Source organism: Podarcis melisellensis (assembly GCF_964234715.1).
Source record: "Podarcis melisellensis genome assembly, chromosome: 11".
NCBI classification, from domain to species: Eukaryota; Metazoa; Chordata; class Lepidosauria; order Squamata; family Lacertidae; genus Podarcis; species Podarcis melisellensis.
Genome location: NC_138543.1, coordinates 53,577,419 through 53,603,710, shown reverse-complemented (window position 1 = coordinate 53,603,710; position 26,292 = coordinate 53,577,419). Strand labels below are relative to the sequence as shown.

General features: G+C 47.0%; 1 protein-coding gene and 1 long non-coding RNA gene across 4 annotated transcripts in view; both read left to right on the top strand.

Moving 5' to 3' along the window:
* Positions 1-26,292, top strand: part of LOC309380231 — a 290,294-nt gene that overhangs the window by 133,842 nt on the left and 130,160 nt on the right. The gene's annotated exons all lie outside the window — the stretch shown is intronic.
* Positions 1-26,292, top strand: part of CTIF (cap binding complex dependent translation initiation factor) — a 181,361-nt gene that overhangs the window by 32,246 nt on the left and 122,823 nt on the right. The window lies entirely within an intron of this gene.

Genomic DNA, 26,292 nt, shown 5'->3' with positions numbered 1-26,292 from the left:
CTTGGCTTATTTCTTATTTTTTTAAAAGTGAATCAAACTAATTGACCCGCATAATTCTGTCGTACAAAATTAATTAAGCTAGCATATTTTCCCCAGGAAAGCAGATTTTCATCACAGATCTCCAGAAAACCCATTTTCAACCCTACTTGAACATGTATGGTGAAAATCATTTATTTGAAGTTGCAACGGAACAGGAGATTGAGAAAAATAAGCCCCCCCCCTTTTTTGCAAGTGTGGAATTCTGCAAGGATCTGTGTATTGCAGGAACTTTGTGTAATGGGAAATGCACCAGACCTGACTTGTTGACTGAATCGCCTTTTGTACTTTTGCTCTTCCGCTTACGGCGCTCCATGGGGTAGAGAGGGTTATTACCACTTTATCTCCACCAACTGCCCTATAAGGTGGATTAGGTTGCCCTATAACTGCCCTATAACGATGGCAGTTTGCCCGAGGGCTACTGGTTGTGGGGCATTTGCTGAGCTGAACTAATGGTACCCCGAGGTCGAACCTTTAATTTTAGGTGGATTATTCGCATGGTGTGCAAGTATTATGGCTCTCAACGATAATCGTGACTGGCATTTTCTTCATTGAAGTCATTACTTGGTTCCTCTCCCCCTAGGACCTCTGGAGATAAGTCATTGAGAAGACTTGTAATCTGAAACTGGAAATTCTTAGCAGCTACCATTGCTGGGGCTTTGGGGGTGGTGGGTATGGAGAGTCCTAGCAGCCTAAAATGATACAAAGACATTCTCAGTTGGGGATGCACATATATTGCCTAGAGAGTCTGTAATGCCCAAAGATGCCATTGATCTAGATGGGCTTACATCCAACGAAGTTCTGCTTGCTCAATGGCTTCCAACTGCACAATGGGGCCACCCGATCTCCATTTGCTCTGGAAGGTGGGGGGAGGATCCAGAAATGATTTTGGGGTGGTGTGAGAGGAGGAGAGGAATTCCCCATTGTGCAAGGAGTTGTGCTTATGGGACATCAGAAGAGGCTGCTGGATCAGACCAATGGCCCATCTAGTCCAGCATCCTGTTCTCACAGCGGCCAAACAGATGCCCGTGGGATACCAACAAGCAGGATCCGACCGCAAGATCACTCTCCCCTCCTGCCTTTTCCAGCAACTGGCATTCAGAAACAACTAATCCAGAATGTGGCAGCTAGACTGGTGGCTGGGGGAGGCCGCCAAGACCATGTAACACCGGTCCTAAAAGACTTACATTGACTCCCAGTACGTTTCCGAGCACAGTTCAAAGTGCCAGTGCTGACCTTTAAAGCCCTAAATGACCTCGGCCCAGTAAAGCTGAAGGCGCGTCTCCACCCCCATTGTTCAGCCCGGACACTGAGGTCCAGCACCGAGGGCCTTCTGGCGGTTCCCTCCCTGCGAAAAGTGAGGTTACAGGGAACCAGGCAGAGGGCCTTCTTGGTAGTGGCACCCGCCCTGTGAAACACCCTCCTATCAGATGTCAAGTAAATAAAGAACTATCTGACTTTTAGAAGACATCTGAAGGCAGCCCTGTTGTTAATATTCTGTTGGGAGCCACCCAGAGTGGCTGGGGAAACCCAACCAGATGGGCGGGGTATAAACAATAAATTATTATTATTATTATTATTATTATTATTATTATTATTATTATTATTATTTGCTGCCTCCAACTGTGGAGGCAGAGCAGAGCTATTATGACTAGTAGCCACTGATAGCCCTCTCTTCCATGAATTTGTCTAATCTTTTTAAAGCCTACTTCGTTGGAGGCCATCACCGCCTCCTGTGAGATCAAGTTCCAAAATTGAACTATGGAAGCATGATGGTGTTGATGATCTCAGGGAGGTTCACAACTAACCTTCTCTGGGTGTTTGTGCATCCCATGATCAAAGGTAAAGGGACCCCTGAACGTTAGGTCGAGTAGCGGACGACTCGGGGGTTGCGGCGCTCATCTCACTTTATTGGCCGAGGAAGCCGGCATACAGCTTCTGGGTCATGTGGCCAGCATGACTAAGCCGCTTCTGGTGAACCAGAGCAGCGCACAGAAACACCATTTACCTTCCCGCTGGAGCGATACCTATTTATCTACTTGCACTTTGACGTGCTTTCGAACTGCTAGGTTGGCAGGAGCAGGGACAGAGCAACGGGAGCTCACCCCGTTGCGGGGATTTGAACCGCCGACCTTCTGATCAGCAAGCCCTAGGCTCTGTGGTTTAACCCACAGCACCACCTGCATCCCATGATCAAAGTAGGCCTAAATATTAAGAAAATGAACATTCTGAACTGCGTTGCCTTGGGTACCAGGACAGGGATAGAAACTCAGCAATACAAACATGTGCTGTTGTGCATAGAAGGCCCTTGGCATCTCTTCCCTCCCAGCTTTTATTTTAAAAGGAAGAACTCTGGCACAAATGCAGTATCTCACAACGAGCCTAATTGGGAAGTGCTTCTTTTTTCTAATGTACAACAACTGCACCTAATTTCTTTTTGGCAGATAGTGGAGCCGGATGCCTTGGGGCGCTTAGAATTAAGGCTCAAAAGAGTTTTGCTTTTATGGATGCCTTCCAAACTTTCACCACGCTCCTAGGTAGCATCAAACAGCTGTCGGGAACACCTGGCAACAGGTGAGCCTGCGTTTCCCTGCTCTGTGCGGACAGAGAGAAGGAGGCGCAGGGGTGATTTCGCCAGGTCTCTGCGTCAGAGTGGTAAATGCGATTGCCGGCAGAGTCGGAAAGCAAAGCGTGGGTCACCCTGCGGAAGCCTTGGGACGAGTGCCCAGTTCTGAGGCGCGCATGGGGAGCGTGTGGCAGGAGCAGGGCTGTTTTGAAAACATGCCTGGAACGACAGCTTTGTTCCGATTGCTAATGCCGCTCTCCTCCCTGAACTCTGCTGATAAGAGCTGGCGGGGGAACGGTAGGAAGTTTCCAAATGGCTTGGATTCAAGAGCCCAGGCTTGGAAAGTGTGGCTTGGAGGCTTTCAGGACTATCAGAGAGCAGTTTCCACACAGCTGCACTGCCACAGAACGCCAGCGGATTAATCTGTGGAACTCACTCCCACTGGAAGTGGTGATAGCTACTAATTAGCTTCGTTGTTTAGTCGTTTAGCCGTGTCCGACTCGTCCTGACCCCCTGGACCAGAGCACGCCAAGCACTCCTGTCTTCCACTGCCTCCCGCAGTTTGGTCAAACTCATGCTGGTAGCTTCAAGAACACTGTCTAACCATCTCATCCTCTGTCATCCCCTTCTGCTTGTGCCCTCCATCTTTCCCAGCATCAGGGTCTTTTCCAGGGAGTCTTCTCTTCTCATGAGGTGGCCAAAGTATTGGAGCCTCAGCTTCAGCATCTGTCCTTCCAGTGAGCACTCAGGGCTGATTTCCTTCCTCCATGGGACTCTCAAGAGTCTCCTCCAGCACCAGAATTCAAAAGCATCCATTCTTCGGCAATCATTTTTTTTTAAAAAAAATAATATTTATTAAGGTTTTCCAAATTAAAACAAATTATATCCAATTTATAAACTTTTTCCAAAAACCAGGACTTCCCCTCCCCACCCCCTCTTGCATTCCAAATCTTCCAAGTAAGCAATTAAATTCAACAAATTCTTATCCCCAAATTACACTCATCATCAATAACCCAAATTTTTTTCCAAATTCCCATCCCCTAAGATCGATCTACTCCCTTCCACGAGGTCCCCCTTTTCAGATATAATGCAGATAAATATAAAATAAAGACAGAAAAATAATTTTACAGCTTTTGGGTTCCAAATTTCCCTCCCCCCCTTCCCTGTTGCGTTCCCCATATCCCTCCATTTCTAATATCTTTCTGGGGTTCCCACATTTCACTCCCATACCCCTCTGATTCTTTGCCAGTCATTTTTAATTTCGAGTGTCCGATCATAGAAGGAGCCTGTCTCCAAAAGGGGCCCATTTCTTCTATCCAGATTTTTGTATCCAGGAGTAAAAACTCCAATTTTATTTCCATGAGCTTGTCAAATCTGGATATCCCAAATGTTCCCACTTCCACTTCGTTCTTGTTTCTTTGTTTATTTCCCTGTTCTCCCGCAGAAATGTTCTTTTTCCAAAAGCTTCTAGTTTCTGTGCAGAGGCTTGTTATTCAGGAACCAAACGTTGCGTTATGTCCCTTTCATTTTTCCAACAGATAAATCCATTGTTTCTTATGGTGTGTAGACCTCTGTAGACAAAATAATGTTCCATTTCTGCAGTTTCCCAGGAGATTAAAAACTCTGTTCAGCTATTCAAGTTTCCTGTCGAAAACACATGCAATAACCCTCAGCTCCTCTAGATGGACCACAGCAGCTGAGCTCCCTTCCAGATCACATCCACCAGTCCAAATAGCTTGTTGATTCTTATTTGAAACAATTTATGTCCAATTTATCACAAATGTAACCGGCAAAGTCCTCGTAACAAAGACTCCAATTTATTCTTCCGTTTTGACAGCTCTTTGACAGCTGTCAAAACCTCCGTTGCTCTTCTCCAGGCATTTTCACGAATCGCTCCAGGGATTCCGGGGGGGGGGTGTTACTTTTTAATACAAATTCCACCTCTCTCCTCCAGCTCACTCTTATATTTTCCCCTCACGAAGTTGCAAATTCATCAAGATAAGGTTACTCTCGATCTTAGTTGTCAAGTCCTTTGTTTTGGCTCTTCTACAATTAAGGGGGGGCTGACTTCCTTTTTCCACCTCCCCCGTTCGCTCCAAATTTTAAAAATTTATCCCTCTTTTAAGTCCATAGTCCAATTACTCACGGGTTCTTCTTTTAGGTCCGAATTCTTAATAGAAGAAGCTAGCGCTCTCCACCGAATGGCATGCGGCTTCGCTCGGCAGGGGAAGCGGAGGACTCAAAGCACCACCCCTCCTCCTGGCGCCCGTTCTTTAGCCTTTAAAAAGGCTCTTTCGCGGGCCGGGGAGGGGCGCAAAGGTGCCAGCCGAGTCACCATGTCCATGGGCCCCGTGCCCATGGTTTTTGAGGGTCCCCGCGTCGCCGGCGCGGTAGGACCCAACCCCTGCCGAGCCGGCTCCCTCCGGAGCACGGAGGGAGCCCGCCATTCGGCGATGGCGCCAACCCGGAAGTCTCCCATTCTTCGGCAATCAACCTTCTTTGTGTTCCAGCTCTCCCTTCTAACTAATTTGGGTGGCTTTAAAAGAGGGATTAGACAAATTCATAGCAGGAGAGTTCTGTTGATGGCTCTGCTTTGCCACCGCAGTTCTTCGAATATTTTTCTTGGGTTAACTGAATCATAAGGATTTTAGAGTTTAAAGGGGCCACGAAGACCAGTCTCCTGCTCAGTGCAGGAATCCCCAGCGGCCCTGATAGTGGCTATCAGACTTCTCATTAAATGCCTCCACACGTTGAAACAACTCAAAGTTGTTAGGCTTTTCTCCAGTGCTGTTTTTTTCAGCCAGAGAGCAATCCTGTCACCTCTCAGGTTGGTGTCATTGTGGGCCGGCGCTCCCCCCCCCAACGTCTTGCCTTTATGTAATTCTGAAAAAGCCCCAAATGAACATTTCAAGTCAAAATAGAAGCTGGCTAGTATTACACCTTTTTTTTAGATCTATGACTCCACCTAGCTCCACCAATCCTCGCAGTGATTGGTCAAGCAGGGGGTGGCGGCGCTTGATGGACAAATGAGTCTGATCCTGGTACAAGCGCCCCCCCCCATTCTTCTTGTGCTCCGATTCTGCCATCATCTGAAGTCTCAGTCCTGCAAGGAAGCATCACTTTGATTTCCTTCTTAAGTCAGAGCTAAGCACCTCCTTTGGAAAGTAGACACAGTTTTGGCCCTGATTCGTTACACGGTAGAGGAGAAGCAGCCACCTGTTCTTCATTCACTTGATTTTCAAGGCAGCTGATGGAAGCAGGGCAGGAATGGCGGTAGGAATCTGGGAGCAAGGGCCCATGTGGAATGCATAAGGCAGAAGCAAAGTTCTGCAGAGAGGTAGTAGTTTATTTGCTTGATTGATACGGCGGGCCTGTAAAAACGCGAATTCTCCTCGTGGCTTGCAAATAAAACGCAGCCATTTTAGACGCCGTGTGAAACGATAACAACTGAAATGTAGTTAAAACGCAGCTGTTTTTGACTTATTGACAAGAGGAAGAAGAGGAGGAGGAGTTTGGATTTGATATCCCGCTTTATCACTACCCTAAGGAGTCTCAAAGCGGCTAACCATCTCCTTTCCCTTCCTCCTGAAGGGCTGTTAGGGTGTGAAACCTAAGACGCTGGCAAGTTAGCAATGTCATGTGACTTTAAGTAGTCAAGCTCGTTAAGTTGTTAAGTTGCTCAGTATATAAAGAGTGTTTGTTTTCTCTGCCTGTGGGGCGTGAAGCAAAAATGTCTGAAAGCTCCGGAGGTTTTTCTGTTATCTTTCTGCAATAAACCTGTTTTTGGAGAAAGACAGGCTTCCCTGTGTCATTATTTCTTTGCTGCTGAGACTCTGAAGCTTGTACTGCAACAAGAATCTCTGCACTGGACTTAATTAATGCTCTGCAAAGAGAACTGTTGCTGGTTGCGCAGCGGAAGCGTTTACTGGACCAGTACACAGACCCTCTTAGGTTATGGCTCCTTCTACGTTTCTACAGCTGTATTGTGTGCAGAGAAAGTGAAAGCAGCTTTCGGATGAGAGAAGACCGGCTTGGTCGTAAGTCCAGCTCTTAAAGGAACTGAGAGGCTGCAGAAAGTTGAGAGAGCTGCGTAAGTGAAGATTTACAGCTTCATTAGCTGCAAAAGGCTAGCTTGACCTCCGGTTGTGTTTTTGTTTTGTTAATGAAAACAGAACACGGTGGTAGGTTGCTAGTGAAGAGACAGAGGGAAAAGTTTTAAAGGCTTCAGAGGAGGCTGGAGGCGTCGAAAAGTGAGTAAAACAAATCCCAAGGGGAAAGAGAAGCAAGGGGACACAGAGGGAGTAGCAGCAGACCCCAAGAATGGCAATGGAAAATTTCCAGGTTCCCTTTACAAAGTTGAACTCTGCTAATTACGTGCAGTGGTCTAAGAGGGCTCAAGTCTGGTTGGAAGCCAAAGAAGTGTGGGCTGACTATGTCCAGAGGCGAAAGCCGTTTATGGCTGTTGCAGCAGATGCCACAGCAGAGCAACAGGCTGCTGCACATGCTCAGAACAGGGAACATGATAAAATGGACACTAAAGCTAGATGCATGTTGATGGTATCGATAGACGATTCCCAATTACCTCATGTGGAAAATTTAAGGTCTGCATTTGAAATTTGGGAAGCTCTTAGGCGAATTCACCATAGAGCCACGCCCGGAGAGAAGGTGAACATTATACGTGCTTTGTATGAGTTGAAACTGAAGCCAGGGGATAGTGTGGTTGAACAAACGTCACAGATGACTGAGTATTTCAACCAACTGTCATCTCTAGGTGTGAATTTTCCTGAAAATATTAAAGTTTATACTCTGCTTAGCAGCCTGCATGCAGGGTTTGAAAACTTAGTACTAACTTTACAAGTTTTGCCAGAGGACCAGCTGAATATGAATTATGTGACTGGTAGATTGTGTGAGCAAGAATATCAACATCATCGAAAACGTATTGATAATTCAAATACCCCAAGGGTTGGATGTTCAGATAATTCCCAGCGTGGGGGAACTAGCAGGCAGAGCTGTAAGGAAGCCTCACAAGTGTCTGCTATGGCCAGCAAGTCATGTTTTCGATGTGGCAGCAGGTTTCATTTGATAGCAAAGTGTCCAGAAAAGCAACAGGAATTTCAACAGTCCAAGGCCAGTTTCCGGAGCTACAGGGGAAGACGACGTGAGAACTACAAGAATCAACGATCCAGAGGGGGAGCAGGTGCTGATAAGGGACTATCTGCAATGGCAGCACAACAGAGTCCTAAAAGGAGCCAACAAACCTTGAAGTGGATAATTGACAGTGGAGCAAGTCACAGTTTAATTCCAGCGACATCTAGTGGCAGCTTGATGAACTGCAAGACATTGCCAGTTGCAAAAACTGTGACTATAGCAGACAATAGTAAACGAGAAATGAACCTTAAAGGCACAATTTATGTTAATTGTTTGCAAACTAACCTTCCTGTTTTTGTTCTTCCAGGAATGAAGAATGGACTTTTGAGTGTGTCATGCCTGGTAAAAAGTGGTTTTAAGGTTGAGTTTGAAAATGATGTGTGCACCATTTCAAAACAGGGGAAGGAGCTAGTTAAAATTCCCTGTGAGGATGGGCTTTTTGTTTTGGATGAAGAGCAGTTAGCAGCAGGTAGATGTTCAACAGGTGAAGCGCAAGCTAAGTGTGTAAATGAGGCTCCTCATACAGGTTGTGCACATCTACTACACAGAAGGTTAGCTCATATATGCTTTAAGTATGTAAGCAAGATGCCAGATTTAGCTGAGGAGTGTAACATTAAACCCTGTCCAAATTTTCTGGATTGTTGTGCTTGTAAACATGCTAAGGTTAAGACATGTAACTATCCTAGATCTGATAGAGTAAGTAAGAAACCCTTTGAACTTGTGCACACAGATGTGTGTGGCCCTATGCCAGTCAAATCGCTTGGAGGTGCGAGATTTATGCAAATTTTGGTGGATGATTTTTCAAGGGCTAGTTGGGTTTTCTTTCTGAAAGAAAAATCACAAGCAGCTTCCATCCTGATGGATTGGATTGAAGAAGTCGAATGTAAATTTGACACCAGGGTACGTAAAATACAATCAGATCGTGGTGGGGAATATGTGAACCACACGCTGGAGACGTGGTTAAAAAGGAAAGGTATAGTTCATAGACTTACCAATCCCTATTCACCACAGGAGAATGCAGTTGCCGAAAGAAAATTTCGAACATTACAGGAAGCCATTGCTGCTTTGCTGTTTGATTCTGGACTTCCACAGCGTTTTTGGGCTGAGGCTGCACTGTATGCGAATTATACTTTTAACAGAGTGTACAATAGCACAGTAGGCAACACTCCTTACTTCATGCTATTTGGAAAAAAACCAAAAATTGATCATCTAAGAGTTTTTGGATGTCGTGCTTATGTGCTGGTGCCTAGGGCACAACGTAGGAAAGGCGATCCTAGATCTAAAGAAATGCTTTTCTGTGGTTATCAAGCAAACACAAAAGGTTGGAGATTTGTGAATGTAGAAGGCAATCAAACGAAAATCACAATCAGCAGAAGTGCGGAATTTTGTGAACAGGATGGTTGGAATAAAATTCATGGAAATCCTGACATACTATTTGATGTGGTGAACAGTAACAATGAAACTCAGGCCCCAGGGCAGGTATTAGTTCCAGAACAGGCTGAGGAATTTGAGCCTGAGAACGAGGGTGAGAAATCATTTAGTTCACCCAAGTCTGTAAAGTCAGAATCTTCTAGCTCTAAAAGTTCACCTGTACAGCAAGAGAGACCTGTAAAGTCAGAATCTTCTAGCTCTAAAAGTTCACCTGTACAGCAAGAGAGTGTAAAGTCAGAATCAGAAAGTTCTTCAACTACTAGTGACAAACAGGTGACGACTAGTGATTCTGGGTCAGAGGGGGAAACTGAAGGAACATCACAGGAACTGTTAAGGCATTCCAAGCGTACCAACAAAGGTATACCTCCTGAAAGGTACCAAGCTATTAGTGTTTGGACAGATAGTGATTGGGCAAATTTAAAGGATAGAAAATCAGTGTCTGGCTGTGTAATAAAATTTGGTAACTCTCTGATTGGGTGGAGATCCAAGAAACAGAACCTGATTGCTTTGTCGTCAACAGAAGCTGAGTTCTGTGCCTTATCTGAGTTATGTAGAGATCTAGAATTTTACAAATGCTTGGCACAAGAGATGTATGAAAAGGCCATCACTCCAATCACTGTATGGGGTGATAATCAACCGTGTCTTAAGTTAGCACAAAATGGGCAGTTTAAAGGTCGTACAAAACATTTGGATATCCGCTTTCAAAATGTTTGTCAAACGGTAAAAGCAGGAATTGTTAAATTAAATTACTGTCCCAGTCATGAAAATCAAGCTGATGGTTTTACAAAACCGCTTGGGTTTCAGCGGCATGAAAACTTTTGTGAAGAAATGGGTCTGAAGTAATTTTGTTTTTGTATTGCCAGCGAGAGGGGGTGTTAGGGTGTGAAACCTAAGACGCTGGCAAGTTAGCAATGTCATGTGACTTTAAGTAGTCAAGCTCGTTAAGTTGTTAAGTTGCTCAGTATATAAAGAGTGTTTGTTTTCTCTGCCTGTGGGGCGTGAAGCAAAAATGTCTGAAAGCTCCGGAGGTTTTTCTGTTATCTTTCTGCAATAAACCTGTCTTTGGAGAAAGACAGGCTTCCCTGTGTCATTATTTCTTTGCTGCTGAGACTCTGAAGCTTGTACTGCAACAAGAATCTCTGCACTGGACTTAATTAATGCTCTGCAAAGAGAACTGTTGCTGGTTGCGCAGCGGAAGCGTTTACTGGACCAGTACACAGACCCTCTTAAGGGTTAGAGTGAAAAGAAAAGTCTTCTCCTAGAGCCAGAAAGAACACTAAGATGGTTGCAAGGTGAAGCAGCGGCCCAAAATTGAACCCGGCACCGTTGGCATGCAAAGCAGACGCCCTGCCACTGAGTTGGGCACCTTCCCCTTCTAATTAGGCCAGGCATCCCCAAACTCAGCCCTCCAGCTGTGTTGGGACTACAACTCCCATCATCCCTAGCTAACAGGACCAGTGGTCAGGGGTGATGGGAACTGTAGTCCCAAAACATCTGGAGGGCTGAGTTTGGGGGTGCCTGGATTAGGCACTGGAACATGCACCCATTGATAAATCTGCCCTATGTGAATTTGCTTTAAAAGCCATCTATAACAAGGCTGCCAATGTCCTTGGCCTTAGCCAACTGCATATCAAAATCCCTATGTGCCAAGAACCAGTTTGGTGTTAATAGTTTTTGCTTAAGGGTTCCTCACCTGCTGTAGGCCGAAGGGCTTTTTGCGTTGTGCTTTGAGGATCTTGTGACTTTGCTTCTGCCGTTGGCATCTGCCTGTCTCGGGAGACAATTTAGGAGGGCGCCTTTGGGGTTGAAGTCAAACCTTTGGAAGGTTTTGTAGCCCCATGTTTTTTTTTAAAAAAAAAGACTCAAAGGATAGCAGAGTTATTTTCCTAGTATTTTTTTTCCACCTAGCTATATCTACTTGCTTCTGTGATTCCTAAGAAATATCAGCAATATTTGACAGGCATCAGCCAGAATTTCCAGGTGAATAAAAACAGTATCTGGCTTGGTCATCTATTCTGGAGGACTTCAAAGGAAAAAGACACCACTTTTAATTGAATGCAGTTTTTTAAAAAATGGATGATTTTATATGCCCCACACCATATATCGAAATGAACACCGTTTTGGCTTCTTCTCTGTCCCACAGTGTGTGTAGGTGTGCATGTTCAAAGGGAAAACCTCCAAACCAAAGATGCAGAGAGGGAAATTGGTGTACTCGGTTATGGAAACGGGGAACACTGCTTCATACAAGAAATGCAACTTGAAACCTTGCAGAGCGTTACTGGGATCTTTGGCACGGCTGTCGCAGCCTATTTTGGTCTCCCTGGTATGCATATTGTGAGGCGTGAGCAAGCACACACACATAGGAAGAGACTTGCACTCAGTGTTGCTGTTTTGCTTGGCTGTCGGCTCTGGAATGTGTTCTGAATCCCAGCCGCGGGTCTGTGTGCAGGGACAACAGCAAAAAAAGAAAGAAAGCACAAAAACCCAGTTGCGATTGGGGCTGTAGGCATAGAGTTTTATAAAGAGGGGATTAGCTTAGGTTGCAAAAGGTCTCCCCAGCGGTCACATGACCTGGGGCTTCTTGCCCGCCCCACCACCCCTGGCCTCATGCAGAATTATTTCCGTGTATGAAATACCCCTGCTCGTTCCCCGAACACTCTGCATTTCTGAGAGATGTGGCTGGTGCCAAGCGGTCCTTGCGTTGCTTGCTCGGAGAAGATACCATATTTTTCGCTCTATAAGACGCACCAGACCACAAGACGCACCTAGTTTTTGGAGGAGGAAAACAAGAAAAAAATTAGTCTGAATCTCAGAAGCCAGAACAGCAAGAGGGATCGCTGCGCAGTGAAAGCAGACATCCCTCTTGCTGTTCTGGCTTCTGGGATAGCTGCGCAGCCTGCATTCGCTCCATAAGACGCACACACATTTCCCCTTACTTTTTAGGAGGGAAAAAGCGAGTCTTATAGAGCAAAAAATACGGTAATTTCATTTCTCATCGTTGTTTACTTTAGAAAGAAAGAAAAGGTGTTGGCCGGAGGGCTTTGAAGGTAACCCTGAGATTCCTGACTGCACATCATATAGGAGGCTGATTTGCTACGGTCTCTGAATACACTGGACGCGGGTGGCGCTGTGGGTAAAACCTCAGCGCCTAGGACTTGCCGATCGCATGGTCAGTGGTTCGAATCCCCGCGGCGGGGTGCGCTCCCGTCGTTCGGTCCCAGCGCCTGCCAACCTAGCAGTTTGAAAGCACCTCCGGGTGCAAGTAGATAAATAGGGACCGCTTACCAGCGGGAAGGTAAACGCGTTCCGTGTGCTGCGCTGGCTCGCCAGATGCAGCTTGTCACGCTGGCCACGTGACCCGGAAGTGTCTGCGGACAGCGCTGGCTCCCGGCCTATAGAGTGAGATGAGCGCACAACCCTAGAGTCGGACACGACTGGCCCGTACGGGCAGGGGAACCTTTACCTTTACCTTACTGAATACACCACATCTCTAAACAGATAGCACCTGGTTTCTAGAAGGCAGGATGTGTTAAGAGAGGTCTGATCTGCCAATGCAGAAGGAAATGAAGTTGCAGGACTAAACTATTAAGGCAAGGAGCCAACTCTTACTTTTCCCAGCTTTGTTGTAGTATCGGCCACTGATGCTGCTGTTCCGGGGCTGGGGAAATGTTCCTACTTGTATAGGTACAAAAAGGTAAAGGACCCCTGGACGGTTAAGTCCAGTCAAAGGCAACTTTGGGGTTGGGGCGCTCATCTCGCTTGCAGGCCGAGGGAGCCGGCGTTTGTCCACAGACAGCTTTCCGGCTCATGTGGCCAGTATGACTAATCCGCTTCTGGTGCAATGGAACACCATGATGGAAACCAGAGCGCACGGAAACGCTGTTTACCTTCCCACCACAGCAGTACCTATTTATCTACTTGCACTGGCATGCTTTCGAACTGCTAGGTTGGCAGGAGCTGGGACAGAGCAACGGGAGCTCACCCCATCACGGGGATTCGAACCGCCGACCTTCCGAATGGCAAGTCCAAGCGACGCAGTGGTTTAAGGCACAGCGCCATCCGCGTACCTTTCAAGATGCAAATTAATTAAGGGTTTTGAGATGCAAATTAATTGTCGTCATTTTGCTTGGGCAGCTAGAGTTACCTTTGTATGGTAGTCAAAGGTCTCAGAGTGCTGCTCTGTGGCCAAATGGAGTCCCTTGCAATGCAGAGATCAGGGATTTTTGAGACAGTCTGGCATGGATGCAGCAGGATGCAGCAGTTCTCCACTTTAGGGACCATTAATGGCTGAGACGAGATTGACTCATCCCTGTGTCTGAGGCGACGTTGTCTTCTCTTCCCAGCCTCATCTCTCTGGAGGACCTAACTGAAGAGAAGCTTGTAAAATGAATGACGGGGTATGTGGAAGCTCCTTTGCTACTTCAAGGTTCTGCCAGTAAGATCCAATTCCCGTATACCAAATGGGGCTTTTCTCCCTTGAGGAGGGCTTGACTCTTACAAAGTTTTGTCTAGGCTGGACAGGAACATGTTGCAGAAGCACTTCTAGGTTTCCCTACTCTCAACCTCTAGGGCACCGGTTCTCAACCTGTGGGTCCCCAGATGTTGTTGGACTACAACTCCCATCACCCCTGAGCTCTGGCCTTGCTAGATGCTTTTGAATTATGGTGCTGGAGGAGACTCTTGAGAGTCCCATGGATTGCAAGAACAAACCTATCCATTCTTAAGGAAATCAGCCCTGAGTGCTCACTGGAAGGACAGATCGTGAAGCTGAGGCTCTAATACTTTGGCCACCTCATGAGAAGAGAAGACTCCCTGGAAAAGACCCTGATGTTGGGAAAGATGGAGGGCCCAAGGAGAAGGGGATGGCAAAGGATGAGATGGTTGGATAGTGTTCTTGAAGCTACCAGCATGAGTTTGACCAAACTGCAGGAGGCAGTGGAAGACAGGAGTGCCTGGCGTGCTCTGGTCCAGGGGGTCACAAAGAGTTGGACACGACTAAACGACTAAACAACAACAACACCTCGGGTTACAGACGCTTCAGGTTACAGACTCCACTAACCCAGAAATAGTGCTTCAGGTTAAGAACTTTGCTTCAGGATGAAAGAGAAATCGCGCGACGGCAGCGGGAGGCCCCATTAGCTAAAGTGGTACCTCAGGTTAAGAACAGTTTCGGGTTAAGAACGGACCTCCGGAACGAATTAAGTTCTTAACCCGAGGTACCACTGTAGTCCAACAACATCTGGGGACCCACTGGTTGAGAACTGCTGCTCTAGGGGAATGAGCTTGGCGAACCTTGAGAGAAGTCCAAAGGCCCATTTAGTCCAGCGCTCGGCTCTGGCCAGGCAGATGCCAGGGGGAAGACCACCTGCAAGGCCTGGACGTAACAACGCCCTCCTCATCTGCAGTTCTTAGCAACTTGTATTGATCATTTCGTTCACCCTTTTCTGTATTGGACAAACTGTTGATCAAGTCTGGTACCACCAACGGTAGCTGGCAGTATTTCTGAAAGACCTTTGATAGAAATATTTCCTATCATCTCAAATCCTTTCTACTGGAGATGGCAGAGGTTAAATTTAGGTCCTCCTGTATGCAGAGCGGGCACTCTTCTCCTGAAGCATTGAATTGTAGAGTTGGACACGGGGCTAAAACCCTTGGGGCTACAGCTTGTGGAGAAGGGTCTATGGTCTCCGAGCGGTGTTAGGGGACTGAGTAGAACCATACCTATAATGATGCGGGTGCCGCTGTGGGTTAAACCACAGAGCCTAGGACTTGCCAATCAGAAGGTCGGCGGTTCGAATCCCCCGCAACGGGGTGAGCTCCCATTGCTCAGTCCCTGCTCCTGCCAACCTAGGAGTTCGAAAGCACGTCAAAGTGCAAGTAGATAAATAGGTACCGCTCTGGCGGGGAAGGTAAACGGCGTTTCCGTGCGCTGCTCTGGTTCACCAGAAGCGGCTTAGTCATGCTGGCCACATGACCTGGAAGCTGTACGCCGGCTCCCTCTGCCAATAAAGCGAGATGAGCGCTGCAAACCCAGAGTCGGTCACGACTGGACCTAATGGTCAGGGGTCCCTTTACCCTCACCTTACCTATAATGAGGGACTGCGTTGCAGTTGAACCAGTTTGCAGCACTAAGCATTTTGCCAGCTGGATTTGGAAAGACATCCCCCACCCCAGTCTGTTTTTCCCCTCCCTCCCTCTCCATTTTCTTTTGCTCAGTCAGCTAGATGACACTGTCAAGAGCAGTCGCTTTCATCTCATTACTTTTACTGGCAAAATGCTGGTATTAGCTGAGGCAAACACTATCACTTGGGGCCAAAACAGACGTCACACTGGAGATCCATGATCAATCCTTCCCTACTCTTATTTTGTTTTGTTTTTTAACTTAAAAGCAGTGAAAGGCTCTGATCTTTTTTTAAAAAAATCAAAGCCACCATATGGGGGAGGGGAACTTAACCTCCCGCCCCCCCAGCCACCCAACACACACATTTTCCCTTATTTTTGTCATCTTTCCTCCCAGGAGCAGCTCTTAACTGCACAGGGGGAAAAGGCAGGTGTGTGTATTATGTTTGCTCTCCCAAGCAGGTCTAATAGTAGGTTTGGAAGGGGTTAAATTCCCTACCCATGGGCATTGACAGAGGGGAGGCTAAGAGGGCATGAACCATAATCCCCATACAGTAGTACCTCAGGTTACATACGCTTCAGGTTACAGACTCCGCTAACCCAGAAATAGTGCTTCAGGTTAAGAACTTTGCTTCAGGATGAGAACAGAAATTGGGCTCCGGCAGCGTGGCAGCAGCAGGAGGCCCCATTAGCTAAAGTGGTGCTTCAGGTTAAGAACAGTTTCAGGTCAAGAACGAACCTCCGGAACGAATTAAGTATTTAACCTGAGGTACCACTGTACAGTCATACCTCAGAAGTCAAACTGAATCCGTTCTGGAAGTCCAAAATGTTTGGAAACCAAAGCGTGGCTTCTGATTGGCTACAGGAAGGTCCTGCAGCCAATTTGAAGCCCCGTCAGACCTTCGGGTTCCAAAAAACGTTTGAAAACTGAAACACTTCTGGGTTTGCGGCGTTCGGGAGCCAAAACGTCCGAGTACCAAGGCGTTCAGGATCCAAGGTACGACTGTATTCCTTTCTTTTTTTAAGAGTAAATTTATTGTAGATAAATTTACTGAGATATGAGGCGAAATCTACAGGCACTATATATTCCCCTTTTTTGTGAGAAACTAGCCCAATCCAACTCTTCCATTGTTTTACTTTGAACCCAGACCACCCTGGAAAAATTCTTATCGACACCATGGCCCCAACTTCCACCCTTCTCTGTGCCACAGCTGCAATGAAAATTGAACCTCATTACCTCTCATCATTTTTCATTAAAAAAATAAAAATACTGGAGGACAGGTCTGGAAATTCCCATTACTTTCTTTATATGGAATATTTTTTGCATAGAACAGTGGTACCTCTGGTTGCGAACGGGATCCGTTCCGGAGGCACATTCGCAACATAAAAGGAACACAACCCACAGCGACGCGTCTGCACACGTGCGGGTTGTGATTCGCCGCTTCTGCGCATACGCGCTGCGCATGCACGAGCGGGGAAACCCGGAAATAACCCTTTCCAGTACTTCCGGGTCGCCGTGGGATGTAACTTAAAAGCGTAACATGAAGTAGACGTAACACGAGGTATGACTGTAAAAGCAAATGCAAACAGGCTGTTTGATGTGAGCAAATTCATGCAATAGTACTAAAATACAAACAAGCACTTATAAAATATGCAGAGGCATTACACAACAAAGGCAGTATTTTCAGTGTAAAAGATACCTCCAGCTCCGTTAGTTTTCTGCCATCTAATACCAAAATGACAATATTATTAAGAAACTATTCTCTACATTAAAAAAAAGCAACAACACACATTGCCAGTCTCTTCAGTTTGGTGACATGCCATATTTTAATTAACCATTCCATCTTAGAATGTGTGTGTGTGTGTGTTCCTGCTAATAGTCTGTTGTCACCATATGTAACATATTCATTAATTCATTCAGATTGCCTACTAAAGTTCCTCCTAATTTTGTCCTGTGTTGCATCTGTTTTGGCAGCCAGCATTTTGGATATATGAACGGGTATACTAGGGTGACATGATAATATGAATATCAGTATTACACCGGTGTGTAGGGTACTTTCAGAGAGACATAAAAAAGAGCAGACTTTGGGTGAAGGGAAGCAGTGGATGGGGGGGGAGGGAGGGATAGGGCAATATTTGGAAAATTGTTAAGGATGCCTAGGTGATTTAAGAGGCTAAGAACAAGGAGTTAAAAGAAGAATAGGAGTTAAAGAATAGAAAAACAAGGGAATTTGAGAAGAATTTGGTACAAATGAAAATATGTGAGCCATGTTTTTGCTTGTGTTCTGGTTTATTTTGGATATAAAGTCTTCTGTTGAAAGGACTACATAAAATAAAATAAAATTTAAAAAGAGCAGACTTTGCTTCAAAGATGCTTAGAATCTGAATTCTGATAAGGGGATAGAGAAAAGTATTTCAGCAAATCATGTATATCCCCCCCATCTCCACTTTCATTGGCCGTATTTTGCCATGACCCTACGGCTTTTCTAAATTCCCATATGTTGTCCTCTCCCCTTCTCCTAATAGGGATTATCTCATGGTCTCAGCCAGCCCTTGACCTCTTGTGCCCTTCACATTCTCGGTTTTTCTTTTTTATCCATTTTTCCTGCCTCCTCCTGGTTGGGGTACATGTCAAAATGGCTCCCCTGCCTGATGGAGGTAGACGCCATTTTCCAATATGGCCGACAGGAGGCAATTCACTTTCTGAGTCCCACACACACAAACTTGCCTGAGAACCAGCCCAGGTCTTGTGCTGCTTCTGTGCTTCTGGAATACTAGCAAAATCATCTTCTTCTTCTTCTGTGATCACTCGTAGCCAAGTAAGATTGTCTTCCATAAACACGGTTTTAACAATGAGTCCGTAAGTGACTGTGTTGGTCAATTCTGGATCCACACGTCCTTCCACAGTGGGGACATTGGTTTCCAGGAGGGAGTTGATCACGGTGTGGATTTGCCAAACGTGCCTTCCTCTTAGCGCATTTCTCCCTTGCATCCTGAGTTTGAGTGTCTTCAAAACCCATGACACCTTTGGTAAAGGCTGTTCTCCAACTGGAGGACTTGCAGGCCAGTGTTTCCCAGTTGTTGGTGTTTATACAGCATTTTTAAAAAATTGCCTTAGGTAAAGGGACCCCTGACCATTAGGTCTAGTCATGGCCGACTCTGTGGTTGCGGCGCTCATCTCGCTTTATTGGCCGAGGGAGCCGGCATACAGCTTCCGGGTCATGTGGCCAGCATCTGGCGAACCAGAGCAGCGCACGGAAACGCCGTTTACCTTCCCGCCGGAGCAGTACCTATTTATCTACTTGCACTTTGACGTGCTTTTGAACTGCTAGGTGGGCAAGAGCAGGGACCGAGCAACAGGAGCTCACCCCGTCGCGGGGATTTGAACCGCCAACCTTCTGATCGGCAAGTCCTAGGCTCAGTGGTTTAACCCACAGCGCCACCCGTGTTCCGATAGCCTTTAAACCTCTTGTTGACCACCAGCATTACGCTTTCCATTTTCAAAATACACCAACCTTCATTCTGACATTCAGCCATGCTGTTGGTCACTTCCACTGGGAAATCTCCTTATTTACACACTTATTTACTAGGGGATTTGTAGGATGTCAGTTGTCCAGGACAGGTGAGAACAGATGTGGAGAACCTGGGGTTTTCCTGTTGTCGGTGAGCTACAACTCCCAGCCCCCCTGGGGCTGATGGGAGTTGTAGTTAGCAACACCTGGCGTGCCAAAAGCTCCCCACATCTGGGCTAGAAGGACGTAGTTCTGAAATTGTGGTTTATTTACTTTTCTTGTTGCCTTGATGCAAGTTGACTAGTTTATTGTTTTAATTGGAGTTTATCGTACCCTGTCCTGCAATTGACTATGGCGATGGGCAGATTAGAAATGTTAAATTAAATGAAAGAGCCACTGGCCTTTTGGTGATTGATTGGTGCTATAAAACCGTTAATGCCTCTCTTCTTGGCACTGGTGTCTGAGCATATGAAGAATCTGCCTTTTACAGCAGGGGTGGTGAACATTTTTGGCTCTACGAATAGTCAGCCCCCCGACATCACGATGACATCAGGTGCAAGGTGCTGTGAACAGGGTTAGAAATTTAGATATATAAGCTAATCACCAAATGGCACCTTAAACCTAGGTTACGGTTGTCACAAGGGAATGTATCTGTGCCTTTTTCCTTTTCCTTTTGCAATGAAGTCTATTATCATTATTCATTTCATTTCTACACCGTTTTAAAATTTAAAGAAAAAATCTCAAAGCGGTTTGCAACACATTAAAACATCAAATAAAACAATGCAGAACAAAACGGAAGTCAAGCATCAAGGAAAATGCTTTCAGATCCTTCTCTCCTTTTTGCTTTCCCCCTATTTATTTACCAACCTGATTTGTAGAGCTGCCCCATTGGAAGAAGAACTCTCGGAAGCCAGGGTGGTGTAGTGGTTAGAGTGCCGGACCAGGACCTGGAAGATCAGGGTTCAAATCCCCACTCAGTCATGGAGCTCACTGACCTTGGAGTCAGTCACAGCCCCCTGAACCTACCTCACAGGATCATCGTAGGGATTAACTGAGGAGGGGGGTGAACCATGCACTCCCTGGAGAGAAAGGTGGGATAGAAATGCCATGAACCCAGCCAGATGGGCAGGGTATAAATAAAAAAATATATAATTAATATAGTAGTACCTCTGGTTGCGAACGGGATCCGTTCCGGAGGCCCGTTCGCAACCTGAAAAGAACGCAACCCGTGTCTGCACACATGCAGGTCGCGATTCACCGCTTTTGTGCATGCGCATGATGTCATTTTGTGCATGCGTGAGCGACGAATCCCGGAAGTAACCCTTTCCGGTACTTCCGGGTCACCGCGGGACACAACCTGAAAACGCGCAAACGTAATATGAGGTATGACTGTAATAATAAACAAGCTTACCTGCTTAAGGTCAGCCAAGTGGAGATGTCTGAGGCCAACCTGGTGTCCAGATATCTCCGTGTGGCTGAAGTTGCACCTGGCTAATTTCGAACACTGCTTCAAAATGCCTTGCCAAGGTACTTTTCAACACTGGCCCAGTATTTAATAATGTTGGTTGGCATCTTTGCTTAGGAGACTCTCAGCAGCAGAGACCAGGAGAATCGCAGGCCAGGCCTGAACTTGGAACTCTCCTGTATGTGAAGCACATTCTCAGATCCTCCAAGCTACCACCTCTTCTCAGACCTTCCTCCTTCATGATCAAAGCCTTACAAAAATGTCTGATTATTATTTTATTTTTTTAAGGATAAACTTCACCTCCATATTTCCATCCCCATTCAGCTTGGCAGCGTGTTAATTTCCTCCGGCTCATTTACTTCTGATCATCATCATTAATTCAGCTTAAAGGTAAAGGTACCCCTGCCCGTACGGGCCAGTCGTGTCCGACTCTAGGGTTGTGCGCTCATCTCACTCTATAGGCCGGGAGCCAGCGCTGTCCGAGGACACTTCCGGCTCACGTGGCCAGCGTGACGAAGCTGCTCTGGCGAGCCAGCATCAGCGCAGCACACGGAAACGCCGTTTACCTTCCCACTAGAAAGCGGTCCCTATTTATCTACTTGCACTTAGGGGTGCTTTCGAACTGCTAGGTGGGCAGGAGCTGGGACCGAACGACGGGAGCTCACCCCGCCGCAGGGATTCGAACCGCCGACCATACGATCGGCAAGTCCTAGGCGCTGAGGTTTCACCCACAGCGCCACCCGCGTCCCAATTCAGCTTAGGAGTCACCTAACAAACCTGTTCTCTGGGCAACATACAGAGCAAAGTAGTCAAATTTAAAACATGACATGCAACAAAACCCATAACATGACACTGAGAACACTTTTTGGTGACACCACCATCTGATGCAGGAGGTGGCGGAAGCAATGATTGCTTTTAAGCTCAACATTATTTGAGGGAAATTTAACAGAGAAATTTAAAAAATATGCCTGCCTTCTCCTCTCCCAGCGTGGTGTGTTTGAGTTAGTACCCCAATTTTCAAAAGCTGAATCTGGGTGCAGGATAAACTGCAAATCACATTTGTTCATTTCATACTTGGAAAACTTTCCTGGTTGTAGAATTCAGCTTTCTTCTTAACACAGAGCTTGGGGTGTTTTTTTTTCTTTCTTTTGGCACCGAACATGTACAACCTCTGATTATATCTTGGCATTCCACTTTCTTAAGCGTATCTGACACCTCACAGCAAGCCCAGGTGTTCAAAGGCCAAATCCCATCACATTACCTTGGCAGGAGAGCTTACAGCCTAACGATACAAGCCAGGAGCGGGAGGCTAAAGCATAGCAAGGCGGCTGCTCGGGATATTGCTGAACATTCTTCTCGTGGACTGAAGTGTGGTAGGAGAGCTTAAGGGGGAAGTGACTCCAGGGGTATTGTTGTGGAGCAACAAGGGCAATGCTTCTCACATGGACCCCTGAATGTGAAAGATAACTTCTTGGCTTGTATGCCCCCCACCATAGCCCCTGCCTCCAAACTTCTAGAGCAGGTGTGGAGAACCTCGAGATGTTGATAATCACCCACCATTCCTGGCTATGCTTGCTGGAGCTGATGGGAGCTGTAGTTCAGGAACATCTGGAGGGCCAAAGGTCCCCTACGCCTGTTCTAGGGAGTTCCAGAATGAAGGACAAGACGGTAGCTCGTGGGTACAGCACTCGCTTTGTTTGCAGAACGTTGCATAGGAAGGTGCCATAAAGAAGGCTGATCTGCGAAGAATTCATGCTTTTGAATAATGGTGTTGGAGGAGACTCTTGAGAGTCCCATGGACTGCAAGAAGATCAAACCTATCCATTCTGAAGGAAATCAGCCCTGAGTGCTCACTGGAAGGACAGATCCTGAAGCTGAGGCTCCAGTATTTTGGCCACCTCATGAGAAGAGAAGACTCCCTGGAAAAGACTGATGTTGGGAAAGATTGAGTGCCCAAGGAGAAGGGGACGACAGAGGACGAGATGGTTGGACAGTGTTCTCAAAGATACCAGCATGAGTTTGACCAAACTGCGGGAGGCAGTGGAAGACAGGAGTGCCCGGCGTGCTCTGGTCCATAGAGTCACGAAGAGTTGGACACGACTAAAGAACAACAACAACAACAATTACCTCGACTCCCAACTCCATCCCAGCCAGCATGGCCAATGATCTGGGGCGATGGGAGGCCTACAGCAGTGTTAGAAACTAGGATAGAAAATCTATTGGCCAAATGGCTCCCGGAATCTAGGTTATTGGTGCAAAGTCTTGCAATTTTATTCTTTTACTGTATTCTCTCAGTTGCCACACACAGCGACAAGACTTCTCAAGGAGCTTGCATTCTGACAGTCCCCAGTTGCAAAATGCGCCTAGCGCCTGGCTAATTTCGAAGGCTGGTCCATAGGTTCCCCATCCCAGGATTATCAGATGCCGGGTACAAAGCACATTGGTTCTGTTGCCATTTATTCTCTGCTTGCAGACTCCAGATTGGTCCCGACTCAGAGTGCCGGCTGGGCTAGGAGGGCCATTTTGCCTTGTACAATGATTTTGACCGCCTTTATGTTCAGAACATAAGGGACGCAGGTGGCGCTCTGGATTAAACCACAGAGCCATGGGCTTGCCGATCAGAAGGTCGGCGGTTCGAATCCCCACAACGGGGGGAGCTCCCATTGCTCGGTCCCTGCTCCTGCCAACCTAGCAGTTCGAAAGCACGTCAAAGTGCAAGTAGATAAATAGGTACCGCTCTGGCGGGAAGATAAACGGCGTTTCCGTGCACTGCTCTGGTTCACCAGAAGCGGCTTAATTATGCTGGCCTCATGACCTGGAAGCTGTACGCCGCCTCCCTTGGCCAATAAAGTGAGATGAGCGCCGCAACCCCAGTTGGTCACGACTGGACCTAATGGTCAGGGGTACCTTTACCTTTATGTTCAGAACATACATTTACAGTGGTACCTTGGGTTACAGACGCTTCGGGTTACAAGACTGCTCTAACCCAGAAATAGTACCTCGGGTTAAGAACTTTGCTTCAGGATGAAAACAGAAATGGTGTGGCAGCGGGAGGTCCCATTCGCTAAAGTGGTACCTCAGGTTAAGTACTTAATTCCTTCCGGAGGTCCGTTCTTAACCTGAAGCACCACTTTAACTAATGGGGCCTCCTGCTGCTGCCGTGCCGCCGGAGCACGATTTCTGTTCTCATCCTGAAGCAAAGTTCTTAACCTGAAGCAATATTTCTGGGTTAGCAGAGTCTGTAACCTGAAGCGTATGTAACCTGAGGTACCACTGTACTTACATTTAGCATGATTTGAACACCACTTCATCATTTTAAAAAAACCAGCGCTTTTCATGAAATGGTGCAAAATGCTTAAAGTAGCAATTAGAAGTGGCAGACCTAATAAACATCTAACAAACTTGCAGATTAAAACAACAACACCCCTCACAATGGTACATAATAAATTTACATGTCTGGGTAGGCTTGTCTTGAGGGGAAAGTTTTAGCGGGCATTGAAAGCAGTACAATGAAGGCACCTGCCTAATCGTCAATAGGCGGTGAGTTCCAGAGAATTGATGCTGTCCTACCGAGAGATGGATAGCTTGCATGTAATTGCAGCAGTTATCCCCCAGTTATTAGCATTTTTAATATTTTTTTTAAGAGGGCTAATGAGCCAAAACCCGAATCCGGACCATTTGCAGTCCCGACTCCGGAGTCAGCAGTTCATTCTGTCCCGCTATCCTCTAAGAACCAGTTAATTATTTACTCTTCCGTCACCCCCTGTGCCGTGTTTATTCATGTTCCCATATGTCACGCCTGGCTTGGCATTGTCCATCTGTCAGTTCTGCAATAAGAGCCCTGTTGAGTGGCGGCCTTTAACGGATTCTCTCCATTGTCGTGTTGCAGGAGGGACTACAATGGGCTGCGCTTTCATGTGGAGGTTGAAGCAAAACCTTTTGTGGCAGCTTCGCTTCTTTCGGGGGTCTGCCTGCGACGCTGCAGAGCGGAGCTCGGAAGAATCTCTTGGCTTCCTGCGCTCGAAGAGCTAAATGTGTCCCCCGCCGTCGCCTCTTTTCTTTGCCTCGCCCGGTGCTGAGCCTTTTGATTTCCCATTGTTAGCTGACCTGGGTAATTGGGTCTCTTGTTCGGCCATCTTTGGCTTGCCACGGGGCTCAAAGCACATGCTCGCACAGATTGGAAGGAGCTAATAATGGCTTGCTTCTTGGAACCCCCGGCTCAAGGGTGGTGAATGTGTGCGAAAGAGGAACTCCCGTGCTATTTTAATTCTTTCATGTGTGTCTGGCGCAGGGCTGGGCGATGTTAGATTTTCAGCATCGCAGCGCATCACCAGCCAGACATCATGGTTTGAAGAATATACCGTTTCCGAGCACAATTCAAAGTGTTGGTGTTGACCTTTAAAGCCCTAAATGGCCTCGGCCCTGTATACCTGAAGGAGCGTCTCCACCCCCATTGTTCAGCCTGGACACTGAGGTCCAGCTCCGAGGGCCTTCTGGCGGTTCCCTCCCTGCGAGAAGTGAGGTTACACAGAACCAGGCAGAGGGCCTTCTAGGTAGTGGCACCCACCCTGTGGAACGCCCTCCCTCCAGAAGTCAAGGAAATAAACAACTATCTGACTTTTAGAAGACATCTGTTTAGGGAAGTTTTTAATGTTTGACATTTTATTCTGCTCTTAATTTTCTGCTGGGAGCTGCCCAGAGTGGCTGGGGAAAACCCAGCCAGATGGGTGGGGTGTGTGTGTGTGTGTGTGTATAATTACAGTGGTACCTCTGGATGCGAATGGGATCCATTCCAGATCCCCGTTCACATCCTGAGTAGAGTGTAATCTGCGTGCGTGGGTTGCGATTCACCGCTACTGCGCATGCGCGCGATGTCATTTTGAGCGTCTGCGCATGCGCAAGCGGCGAAACCCAGAAGTAATGCACTCCATTACTTCCAGGTCGCCGCGGCGCGTAACCTGAAAACGCTCAATGTGAAGCACATTTATCCCTAGTTATGACTGTATTATTATTATTATTGAAACAAGCTGCATTGGCTTTAGCAGGTTAGACGCAGGGTGAAGCCATCGCAGAGCTCACTGCCGGAGCTGGGGCCCTTTCCAGTGCCTCACAGGCTAGGGCCAATGCAACTGGCCTAGGCCACTCCCCACCTTGAGCAACCCCAATTCCTCAGCAGCATCGGGCTTCCCTCAGCTGTGGTGTTAGAAGCAGCCTACCCCATCTGCAGCTTCTTTCTCCCTCTGCGCTATATGAGGACAGACTGTCCTCTGCGCTATATGAGGACAGCATATCGCTGGTGAAACCGCCGTGTTTCCGACCCCTCTGCCAGCAGCACCCTTGGATGAAGTTGCACCGCTGACAGAGGGACTCAGGAGTGCAGCGGTTTCATCACCGGTATACCGCTGAGTGAAACCAACATCATGATCTACTCTTCATACTGGTCCTGGGTGATACAGCAATATATATATTGCCCAGGCCTAGTTAGACGTGCTCCCACAAGATTTGTGCTTCTGGTTGCCGCTGAAAATCCCTCCCTCCATGTCCCAATCTAAGCCTAAGGGGCACATCCGCACCACAGACTTAACCTGGTTTAACTACCAGTCCTTCTTCCCAGAGCACTCTGGGAATCGTAGTTATGTGCAGCTCATTAAACCACCATTTTACAGTCGCCAAAACGGAATGCCTCGTTGCCATTTTGGGGTCGGGCGGCTCGAATGTCATATTTTTTCAATATGGGTTTTTTTGTTCTGCTTCTGCAAATGAAATATCACAGGTCAAATTCTAAAGGATGCGTTGTTGGTGTGTGGAAACAGCGCAGGTCCAAAGATCCCCAGGCAGATGGTGGAGACATCGGGCGCCATCCCAGCACCCAGGCATCTTCACTTGGTCGCAAGTGGCCGATAGGTGCAAAAATGCACCTGGCGAATTTCGAACGCTGGTTATGGGGGGGGGGGTAAGAGCGTCCTAGTGATCCGCCCTGATCAAACTGCAGTTCCCAGTTCTCATCTATTGAG